At 38.5% G+C, this 12,586-nt stretch overlaps 1 protein-coding gene across 2 annotated transcripts in view; it reads right to left on the bottom strand.

Moving 5' to 3' along the window:
* LOC119545752 (tyrosine-protein phosphatase 99A) overlaps positions 1–12,586 on the bottom strand; it is a 119,699-nt gene that overhangs the window by 26,791 nt on the left and 80,322 nt on the right. The gene's annotated exons all lie outside the window — the stretch shown is intronic.

Here is a 12,586-nt window from a genome sequence, read left to right as displayed (position 1 = left end):
AAATTAAAATTTATACGGAAATTTTGAGGTTTTTTTATGGGTTCTTCTTTGCTATTATGTTGTGTTTTTAATAAATTTAAAAAAAATTTAAAATTTTCCATTTCGATAGTTAAAAGGCATTTTGGCACTAAACATTCAAAATAAAATTTTAATTGATATTAGAATTTTAACGGAATTTTTGAGGATTTTTTATGGGTTCTTCTTTGCTATTATGTTGTGTTTTTAATAAATTCAAAATATATTGTGGACTTTTAAGACTCGTCATATTTTCCATTTCGATAGTTAAAAGTCTCGGAATAATATTTAAAAATAAAACAAATAAGAAACGTTTTCTGACTTCTGGGATTTTTTTTAGAATGAAACTGAATCATTGTTTTCAGAAAACAAGTTCAGATAGTCAATGGAATATTTTTCTAATCTATTAAAATTTTATATGAGGACTAATTTTAATTAAACGTTCTCGTAAACATTATAATATATTTGGTTTGTTATTTCTATTTTTTTTAATAATAAGTTCCACCTAACAAAGGCATCTAAGTTGGGTTTATCTGCGATGATTCACTTTTTTTTGTACCCAGCCCATGTTGTAAAAAGTCGCTGTTGTTGTTGCTGCTGTCTTGTGTAACACATTTTTCAAAGCGGGCCAACCAAACAAAAAAAAAATCTGAACCCGTGTTGAACCCCATCAAGCAAAAGCTTTTTTGTTTTACTTTTATTTATGATAATTTATTGCATTTTTTCAATACTCCTCTTCCATTGTTTCAGTTCTCTTTCTCTCCCTCTGTGTTCTTTGCCGCTTTTTTCGCATTTTCTTCACACTTTTCTGCGCTTTATTGTTTTGGTATCCCTCGAAACGAAAAGAGTTCAATGGGGTTCATCCGCCGACGAAGATGCAGCCGCATTAAAAATACACTCTCTGCCATAAGTGTGCTCACACTTACAGGGCGTGTATAAATAAGTATATGCCCAATGCCCATATATATGCCATATATGAAGAGCTTGCCAACAAATTGGCAATGCCCACAAACGACTTTCTGACGACATGTGTGCGCCAGCTGTGGGTTAAGACGATCCCATCCGCTACCAGGGGGTTAAGGTAGATGAGGCGGACAGAAAAGCCAACAAAAAATTGCGTAAAATTAATGATTGGGCGTAGAGATAATGCCAATGGCGATCATCGAATGTGCTATAGAAAAAACTAAACATAGAATGTTGAATAACCTAATGGGTTTCAGGGAAATGTAGATACATTTTAGGGCATATGGAGTAATAGCGTAATATTTATGAAAGATTATTTATTTATGCCTATGAAATTGGCTTTTAAAGGAACTTCTTTCAAGATATTTATATAAATCTACAACTCTTTAAGTGATCTATAGTGATCTTAAAGTAAACGTAAGGAGTTTATGCAAAAAAAAGCCCTAGCTCTTATATAACGATCTCCAGACCTAAATATATTCCCATCTAATCGATCCCGATCCATAAGCTGCCTAAGCACTACAATTTCCAGTTGAGTTTTTCCATGCACGGAAACCCAACGACACCGGATAAGTGAAACATTCCATCACTTTTCCGTTCCCCTTTGTTTCTCCAATTGCACTGCACTCAGAGACGAACAAAGTGCAAATTACAGGGAGCTCGTGCTGATTCATTCAGAATTAGCCCCGGCACGCTATATGTTCTCGGGGTCTCTGAGTCGCTTGAACCGTACTATATCTGCTATAGTAAAGTGCTGTTGTTGCTCATGTTTGGCCAGCTAACCACAACCACAATCGCAGTCGCAGTCGCAGTCGGCGCAGCTGCTAATTAGCAGCTCATCAAATTGCCGCATGCAAAAAGTAAGCCAACGAGCCGGAGCTTCGGGTGTAATATTCAGCATTACACTGTGAAGAGTTACTGGCAAATATGGATAATTTCAAGAATTTTTTTATTTTTATATTTTTTAAAAATTTTCTTCTACTACATTTTAAGATTAATTGGAATAGGATAGTATAAAGAGCTTTTTTAAGCATAGGTCTTAAATTATTCCTCTGTTTTTTGTATAAAGAACAATGGTGATACTTTTGTTTTTAATGGAAACTCACTTTTCTTTGGATACACAAATTTTCAAAGATTTTTTATGACAAGAAAATCGTGTGACTAATCCCTTCCAATACGATGATAATGATATTGTATCTTCCTATTTTTCTCTCTGCTAGGCAGACACAGATGTGCTGGCGGTGGAGTGGCTCAAGTAAGAGGGCTTTATAAAAATAGAAACACAAAAAGATTATTGAATCCGCGGCGGGGTAAAGGGGCCACCAAGAAAAAAAAGGGGAAACCATAAAATGAAATAGTTAAACGGGTCGAAGTCGCGTCCAAAGTCGCTGATCCGACCATTGAAATTGGCCAATCAAGCGACAATTGTCGGCCATTTGTGGCCAGTAAGTGCTTAATAACGCTAAACGGGTCAAAGACTCCCAAGTGGACAACACGGATTCCCCGATTCTACTACTCTACGATTCCACTCTGATTAGCATTATCCGCCAACCCAACCGACGTCTATGACAACAACTGACAGATAATTGAAAATCACTAAAAATACAACGGGGCGAAATGGGAAATCAATTGGCAAGAAGGGAAAATTGCCTGACAACTGCAGGCCAAAACCAGTGGGAAGTCGCCTCTTCAGAGTTTACAGTGGGTTCTGTTGGGTATTTGTGTTCATAATGTTTGGGCATATTGACATATTCGTGACGACATGGGGCCCCGCATGAGATCCATTATTCAAAGCCCGTGGATACAAAAATATTCAAATAATAGACAATTTGTCAGTCTTGGTTTTTGGATAAAAAGTGAAAATTGTCTAAAATTGAAGGTATTTCCTCTGGCAACCGGAAGAACTGTGTGGGATGAGGGTCTCTGGGAAACATGGAATGGCTTACTACGGTTTTAGGCTAAATGAAGTTAAGCCGATTGCCTGTGAAAAAGAGTGGGTTGAAAGTGGAAGGGTTCAGATCATTTGCTGAAGAATAATACATTTTTATAGATAGAAAAGCGGATTTATGAGCAGGGGCAATTTAAAAAAGAATGAAAAGAATTTAACAATTTGATTTGGAAGCCAAAGATTTATGGTTTTTTTTTCAGAAAAGAATTTCATAGCTTATAAATAATCTGAATATTAAAAGGTGCTCTCTCGAGAGAAGTTCTTCTTCCAACTAATATTAGTTCTAAAATTAAGAACAATTTCCCAATCCCCAAAGGAATTTAATGCACTTTCCTGGAAGCACTCGCGTGCTGAAATCCCACTGCCGCAATCCAAACAAATCCAAACCCCGGACTCCTACTCCTCCCACCTAATGAGCGTGAGATTCTTTGATAACCCACATCCACATCCGAGGAGGAGCTGCCCCACTTGGGGATCTGTTTCTGTTTGGGACTCAGTTTCTGATTCAGCTGGCGGGGAACATGGAGTACCAGCAGTTTGTTTACCCACCGGAGCCCCCAATCGCCTCTTATGAATGGCCCACATTGTGAACGCTATGAAATAAAATCACTTGTTTGTTTATCCAGCCAACACTTCGAATGGCGTTAATTTGTAAGCCAAACAAATGTGTACCTAAATGCAGTCAAGTGAGTGAAAAGTAGCTGGGGAGGCGGGAAAATGCACCGGTAAAAACATATGATTTAAGTGGAGGATTAAATATTATTTTGTAAGAGAAAAATCCATGTTTTAATATGTTAAACCATAATAATGTTGCAATTACATTAACCTATTTTATTCACTATGTTTTTTTTAACCATTTCAGACTCTTAGCTCACAAGAACAATTTGAAATGGGGACTTACAACCTCAAACAATGATTAAAAGAACATGAATATGATCTATTTAATACGAAAATGTAGGTAACTGTTAGGTTTACTAACATTTGACTGTTTATCTTGCGAAGGATATTGTTATTATTATTATTATTTAAGTCATTAAATAATTCTTAAGTAAAAATGTGCCTTATATATCTTAAGGCCACGATATTTCCCGCAGTGTGTCCGAAAATGTTGACAGTCATGGGCTAAGGTCAGTGCACTGGGATTGCGAAAATAGATGAAAATGCTTGAAATGAACATGCGCATATGCAGCTAGCACCGAGAATCAGGAACCGGGAAATGGAAAATGGGAAATGGGAAAACGGGCGCCCGTGGGATGTGCGAAAAATCAATAGAGCCGGAGTCGCACTGCACGTGCTACGAATACGGATGCGAAAATGTGGGGGCTACGAATTCGCTGCAGAAAATGTGCGACCCAGCCCCAAAAAAAAATGTTTGAGCCGGAATTGTGTCATTTAACTGTCAGCGAATTTGCGCAGTTTATAATTTTTGTATTTTTCGGAGGGGTTCTGCTCTTCTTTGTTTTTTTTTGTCACCATCCGGTGGTTTTAGGCTTTTGTTTTGCTTTTTACATCTGCTCAATATGCTAAATTATTGACATAATTTGCCTGGTAAAATGGTTTTCCAAGTTGAGCTTCATTCGCCGCAGACAAAGCGGTAAAATGTCAACAAAACACAGCGAAACACAGAGAGAAAAAATAGAGAGAGAGAGAGGTAGTCCCAGAGAATTCTCCGAGAGAGAGAGGGAGAGATACTCGTTTCTGCGAGTTGTGAGTTCTTTTTTTGTTTTATTGATTTCTTGAAAGGTACACAAAATGCTATTCGCAACAGCAACAACAACAACAAAGGCGAACAAAGGGAACAACAAAAACAAGAAGCTGAAGAAGAAGCAGCAGCATCAAAAATTTGGAACTATATATTTTTTGTATTCATATGGGATTATATTATGGGTTTCTTCAAGTCTTTTTTTTTGTCTGACACAAATGTTGGTTTTATTGTTTGTTTTTGGCTGCCGTTCTTTTTGGCCACTTTTTCTTGATTTAGCACTGTTTTCTAGAGTATATTTCCTGGGCAGATACAAAAGTATCTGATGGATTGCCTATAGGTTTTTGGTTCAGGAAAAAAGGCGGCTGCTGCGCACAGAGAAGCCTGCCTTTTGTCTAACCACCAGCTGAACACTTGGTTTTCCACGTGATTTTCACAGTTTTAGTTTGTTTTTCATAGGCTCTAGATTTAGAAACCAATTAACTCAAGTTTTAGATTGTTTCACTAAGGATTTGGTTTAAATTTCCTAGATATTTGCCTCTTTTTGCATGGCCACAATCGGAATAAAAACCACAGCGACGAGACGACAACGGCGACTGATGATGATGACAGGGAAAGAGACGGATACATTCGCCGCGTTTTGCGGCGTGCAGATAAATTCGCCGTCAAATTGAATTGCGGCAGCTGCTTTTCTCAGAGCGGAGAGAAAGAGACCTCTCTCTCTGGGGCAAAAAAGAGAGGGTGTGCGGAGTGCCACGAACTCGCTCAACTTTTGATCCCAGCGAGTAGGGGGAAATTTTAAATAGTAGCACAGAAATTCCCTCGCTTTGGCGCGCAATTTGAATTCGCTCTGTGTTTTTTAATTATCTTCTGATTGGATTTTCCCAATTATAATATATCTGCTTATCTGTTATGGACAATTTCGTATCTGCCGGTGGGCAAGTACATGTTATTACTCGATTTATTATCTCTGGGCTTAATAGCCTAGATTGCGTTTATCGATTGTAATTAGTTTGTGGCTTTGAGATAACTATATGAGGTGAACTTCGAATTACCCATGTGCTTACATTTAATTATAATACAGTGTCACATCCTATATTTTTTGGTATTGATATGAAAAATTTTTTTAGACTAGTGTAAGCACAATTAAAAAGTTTCCTACTTGATAAAATAGTTTTAAATGTGCAATCATAACTCTACAGAGCTCACTGCACTTAAAATACGTTTAACTAACATAGTTGGTATGGAAACTCAGACCTTTCCTCTCGACCGCCCCCTTTCATTGTGCAAGTTTCCGCCCACGGAAGATACATCATTAGGCATTAGAATGAAATTACCTGCCTATGCAGGGAACCACTTGAAAACTCATTATAACGGTAGCGGGTAACCAGCGCACACACACATCCACATCCACATCCACCCACTCACCCACACAGACTCAGACTTTGGTAACTGGCAGTTACATCAGCCGCAAAAGTAGGCGTTGCCAAGTCGCCCCAAAGGCGTTAAAGCACTTAGATTTATGGCCCTACACGCACACACAGCCAAATCACGCCCACACACACAAATCTGGGTCCTGTGCGTATATGTATAGAGATCTATATATAGGTGTGTGGCATATAGCCTTTGGCAGTCCAGGACTTTGACTCGTTTTATGCATTTAATAAAAACTTTCACTTCGGCGTTTGTACTTCATTTTTTTTTCTCAATTTTCAGCACTGTAAAAAAAGTATTTTGCGGATAATGTAACCTAACAGATTTATTTTAAGTACTGATTAGGATTAATAATAATTTATTTTAGTTGGTCATTTCAAAATTAATTTTTTTAGTATATGAGTAGTTATTTATTATATGAGTAGTTATTTATATTTTGAATTTTTTTTCTAGTATTGTTTATTGCCAAATGTTCTTAAAGATCTATATCTTTTGGATAAATTTGATTTGGTTTTCAGGGACTTTCAGAAATAAATTCCAAATATGGAAGAAAGTAGGTCAAGAAAAGTAGTCGTATATTAGGATATACACAAAAGACAAAAATTAAAAATTAATCCATTCCAACAAATATATTTTTTCACTTTTTAAGTTGTTTTGCCCCGCAGTGTTCTAGCTTTATTGCAGCCTCAAAAGTTTTGCATTGAAGTTAAGTACTTAAAAAGCAATTTCCCCCGTCCCGCCAGTAAAAAAGGGATGCGCGGCCCAAAAAAAATGTTAATGAAATGATTTGAATTATGCTTATGCTCGAATATAATATTTTTTTGCATCTTTATTATTTGTGGCTTATTAAAAAGTTAAAAGCCAGGCGGCGAGGTGTTGCCGGGCATGACCAATAGCCAATGGCAACCGCAGCTGCTGTGGGGCAGAGTATGGCTGCCAAAGTATGAAAAAAGCATAAAACCCATCAAAATAATGTTAATTCATTAAGTGGCAGTAACTTGGTCGGGCGCCCAAGTGTAGGCTATAAAAATTTAACGCACAGAAGGAGTCGCACGGTGGAGCCTAAGGATCCGGATCCTAAGGATATACATAAACTGGGCAGAAGCACAAGAAGAGAGTGTTGCCCCGAGGCTCTGGCAACGTGCACAAAATGAATGATTTTTATTTATATTTTATGGTCTTTTTTCGCCGTTTTTGGGTCCTGGTAATTAGAGCAGGTTTATGCCGCACTCCGTTTTGGCCAGGTGTGTGTGTAGCAGCAGCTCACAATAAACTGGAAAATTATGTGAATGAGTTTTCTTAACTTTTTTTTTCGACCCCCCTCCCTTCGAATCTTTCCCGCCTGTTTACCGTCCTCCGAGATTTATTCGCGGCACATGGCAGACCGAATCCGAAACCAAAAACCAGAAGGAACGGTCGGCGAACAAGACAACGCAGCCAGCCGACCAAATGAAATGAAACAAACAAGCAAAGTTAAATGAACAACTTTTGTGCATTATTTATCTGTAGAGCGTAAAGTGTGAGCAGCAGTGAGAACAAGACGAAGCATTCCTGTGGATCGAAGAAGTCGAACAGGGGATACTTTAGGATCTACAAGATACTTAGATCAAGTACTTGTTTTGATATTATTTTTAATTTTAATTTTTTAAGTTCAATTTGTAACTGGTGATCCCATAGTTGTGATGAGAATATGCTTATCAAATTTCTATAATTCTATTTGCTTTAAAAGAACATTTTATTATGATGTAAAATTATTATAATAACATTATTATTAATATTATTATTTTTTATTTGTCCCAAATCTAACAATTATTTTACTTGTTTCTAAAATTATATACTATGCAATTTTTTAAGCTTCCAAAAGTCCAACACTCCCTCTCTGAGGTAAATGATTTTCAGAGAGGGCATGATACGTTTGTTATAAAAATCATAACCACAACTGTGGCAGAAACTCGGTTCATTTTACATGGGCCGACAATGCTTCCGGCATTTTGCCCCCCCATCCTGCGACTGATTTAAAGGCCTTTCTACCTTGGTGTGTGTCCGTGTTAGCCACTTAGTAAATATTTTATGAATTATCTGTTTTCTATTAAGATATTTTAACAGAGAAACAAAATTGTGGGCCAAGACATAACCGCAAGACCATCGAGCTTAGCCAAGATGAGCGCTATAAAATCTAATAAACATAAGTCTGTCCTTAACAATACATATACGTGTGTTTGGTATATATATCTTGTATGCCTTTGTTTTCCTTGTGTGGTTAGTGATGTTTTACGAGTTCGGGGCCCATAATGTTACCTTTTTTCGGGTCTTTATTGATACGTTTCGCTCTCGTTTTAAAGACAGACCCTAAGGGATGCGATTTTTAATATGCATTAAAATTAATAAGAACACGTGTCGCTCCCTCGCACCCGCATCGTTGTCCTTGCTGTCGTCCTTCGTCCTTAGTCCTCCGCCTTTGTCGCCCCCATAATTCCGTTTTATCGCGCACAAATTTTTATAGCTTCGCCGCAGGCGTCGATTTTAAATAACGCTCAGTACCCAAATCCCTCTTTCTTACGTTGATTTTGTCGCCATTTTTGTTGGTTGTTAATTTTATGCTTATGAGATAAGAAATTGTGACAAAAACGCTGGAAAATTTATGTGTGGGGCGCTACGAGAAGGTGGGCACATAGCATATGAATAAGAGATTCCCATTCCCCCCCTAAAAAGGCGATAAATGCTAAATGGAGACCCAGCTTCTTCATCAGCACTGTCATTGAAAATCTTTGTGCGGCACCGGGATGAACATATATATTGTGAGGTTTGCCATTTGTATTTAGCCATGTTGAGTCTAAAAATGGAACTCGGTTGAATAGCGATAAATGGTTGTCAAGGAATTTCCAAGTGGGGATAACAACACGTAGTTGTAAGTGACATGGAATGAATCCATTTAAAATGGGAGCTATAATTGTTGGAAATTATTATTTACCGTGCTTTGATATGGGTTTATTATAGAGAAATGGGGGTAACTCTATTATGACTATTACCATTTACCATTTGTTCTTATACTCTTGTGCCTTAAATGGGATAATAATGCACCTCTTGGAAATGTTCCATCAGTTTCTACTGAAAGGGGAAACCTTTACTTGACATTATCCTGACTTGTGTTAATGCCCATTTGAAAGCCCAACCTCCGGACGGCTTTCCGGGTAGCAATTGCAACTTGCAGGCCAAGTACAAGTCCCTATTTGAGCTCATGTTGCGGATGGGCCAATATCAAAGTCGAGTGGGGGACATGGACATTGGCAGAGCCACAAAGCCAATGGAATCCCTGTGCCCCCCAGCTAAGTGGGTCAATTATGTGGCCAGTCTCCTGCAGGAGAACTCAAGTCGGGGGTCGGTTACAAACCCTTTGACAGCATCCCTTTGGCCTTTTGGACCTCTGGTTAACTGGAATCAGAGCGGTTTTGGCCATTATTCGATTCGGGTTCCCGGGGCAGTGGGTTAATTATTGTTTTATGATTTGTTTTTGGGGGTGGTGGGGAGTGCTGCTGCTGCTGCTGCTGCTGTGAACACACATCCTTTGTGGGTGCCGCCTGCGTATAAACATTGCTCATACGCCCCCGAGTTCTTCTTCTGGCCGCTATGCCAAAAGGTAACCAAGCGTCACAGGTGGGCGAAATGCAATTACCACGCCCAGTTTTATCTGGCACCCTCGCACCCCGTTGTTTAACTAACGAACAATAAAACGAAATTGAATTTTGCGCTTTTAACGCCAAACGCACAAAGGCAATAACTGAAAAGGAGAGAGGGGCGTCGGAGAAGAGGGGTCAGGTCACCAAATGCAGGTGTGCACTGGAAAAAATAGGGAATATTTTCTAAAATGTACAACATTTTAATTTGTTATTATCTCTGGAGATAAGACTAAGAGTAATTTTTAGCTATAACTTGTTGGACTTACTATATTATTTTAATAAGTACAGAATCTTTTTAAGTGTTTTTCTAATAAATATGGAAGTAAACTACTTAGTTCTATATGTATTTAAACTTATTTAAAATTTTAAATAAACATGGAACTTATTATGACTTTCTTTAAAGATCTTTCTGTTTTATGTGTTTCCACAAATGCAACCTTTTGTGTCATATTTTCTCCCAGTGCACTTGTATTTGTGTTAGTCTTAGTGCTCCACAGTTGCAGTTTATATCGTAGTGTTGCGTGCGACACCGGTTGGCAGCCACCCGTAGCATTAAGCCAATTATATGCTGCACTTTTGACATTAAATTCGATTCAATTTATTTGGCTGCCGTACCTTTTGGCCAGCGGCTCTTTTTGGCCAAAAAAAGAAGGACAACACCCCCTCTCCGCCCCCCGAAAAATGTTTCTGTTATTGCTGTTGTGTGGCAGTGAAAATGATGCTCCTGCCGGAGCTGCTAGCTGCCTCAAAGGGTTATTGTTGTTTGCACGGAATTTAATTTCATGCTCACACACTCATCGCAATTTGCCGGTTGGCGTTACAAAGCAGCGGAAATTATCCGCTCGGTGCCGGCGAAATAAGTGAAAAATATTGCTTTTAAACGTCGTCCAAGTTTTTTGGGTAATTTTTAATGGATTTCCCTGGATTTTATGCTCACCCAGCGGGATTCATGATAATAACCAAATGTTTACGGCTCATAAAAGTGGGAGTAATGAAATAAAATAAATTTCCCTAGTGGTTTTAGTACTTTTTCTTAACACTTTTGGTAAATATTATACCTCTACTCCATTTTTTAGTGAGATATACTTTTAGTTAGTTATTTAGACATAAAAACACACAAGCAAGAAAAGGACACACTAAAGTGTTTTTTAAATTTCCATTTAGATGTCACACAACTCCAACCAAGCTACAGGTATAAATCAGAGCACTCAAAAAATATTATTTTGCTTGTAGGTACACATGGCCACAGAATTCTGGGGCTTGACAAGGACCACCTGTTCGTTGGGTTTTCCATCAGCTGTCAGATGATCAGCCCGTGTAGCCAGACATATCAATTGCAGGCTGCACATCAAGATTCAAGAGCCCGGGGACAGACTGTGAAATTTATGATATCCATTATGGAGCCGCCTGCTCGACACTCACACATGCGACATGGCTCCGACTTTCTGGCTTTTGTTGGAGGGTGCCATATATGCCATATATGCCATTTCTGCCATTTCTACCATTTCTGCACCAAGTGCCGAGAGTTGTCGAAAGAGCTCACTAAATGGCAGACAACATTGTGAACATAATGCTGGCATAATAATATTTCTGTCGCTGCAATGATCTGCATGCCAACGTCCTCACAATGGATTCGCCAGCTCTAAATCGAGGAGCACCGAGTCTGTCGAGTTGGTTGCCATTTGTCTGGGCCATTACTCACAGTAAACAATCTTTGCAAAATGTGTGGAGCTGCCACTGCCACTCCTCCTACTCCGTTCCCAACTCCAGTTTTCCCATGCTCCACTGCACTGCTGCAACTCCAATAAATTCCATAGAAAAATGCAATTTTATTGAAAAATATTTGCTGCTCTCTTTGGGCTGCCTTTTCTGGCTTTTTCCTGGATTTGTAGAAGCACAAAATGAGCAGACAAGGATAAATAGTGCAGGAGATAGGGATGATCACACATATCCAGTTTAATTTAATTAGAAACCCAAATGTGTTTCAATTACTCACATTTTTTACTGACGTACAGCAGACTCTTTTTCGATAGTTATCTCATGGAATACATAACAATTTTATAAATTTCCGAAATATATTCACACTGTTTTCTGTTAAAGAAAATCCCCAACGTAGTTAAAGAACATCTAACGATGGTTTAAGGGTAAGCAAAAGCTTAAAAGTAAAATCGTATTATATAGTCAAACTTGATTAGCAGGTGTGGCAAAGTTTTATGGCAATGGTGGAGCCATAAAAGCAGTAAAAAAAACTTGGTAAATGGAAGGAAAATAAAAAGGCGTTGGAGTTTAAAAGTTGGATCAGATAAAAGGTGAAAATTAAAGGTTATGTTTTAAATCTGCGAGGTGGCAAAGGCAGCCAAAGTGGTTTCCATTTGGTGCGCCAGCCAAGTGTTGAGATCTGCTTCCTTTACCATACATCCTTTATGCCTTATCCTTTATCCCTTTGCGCTCTCCTTTTCTGCCTGTGTGTGTGTGGTAGATGATATGCCTGCGATTTCAGCACGAAACCGAGACGTATGATGATGTTGATGATGATGATGACACACGCATACCACCTTACATGGACTAAAAAGGGGCGGAGAGGTGCATAAGGGGGGCGTGGCAGCGCAGGGCGTCATAAACAACAGACAAGTTGCACATGCACTGGAGCATAACTACTCGGTTGCACAGAGCTGCCGGGAAAACTACACCTGCGAAAATTGCACCCTTTGATGAAAGAATCATGGGTATTTAAAAATTGTTTAAGAGATTTTAAATAACAATAGAAATATTCAAAAAAATTTTGTATACCTTTAAGTTGTAAGTATAAGGATCTAAAGATCATAACTACTTCAAATCATAACTTTT

Source organism: Drosophila subpulchrella, chromosome 3R (assembly GCF_014743375.2).
Source record: "Drosophila subpulchrella strain 33 F10 #4 breed RU33 chromosome 3R, RU_Dsub_v1.1 Primary Assembly, whole genome shotgun sequence".
NCBI classification, from domain to species: Eukaryota; Metazoa; Arthropoda; class Insecta; order Diptera; family Drosophilidae; genus Drosophila; species Drosophila subpulchrella.
Note: the sequence above shows the minus strand (reverse complement) of the source record. Positions and strands in the feature narration are given on the sequence as shown.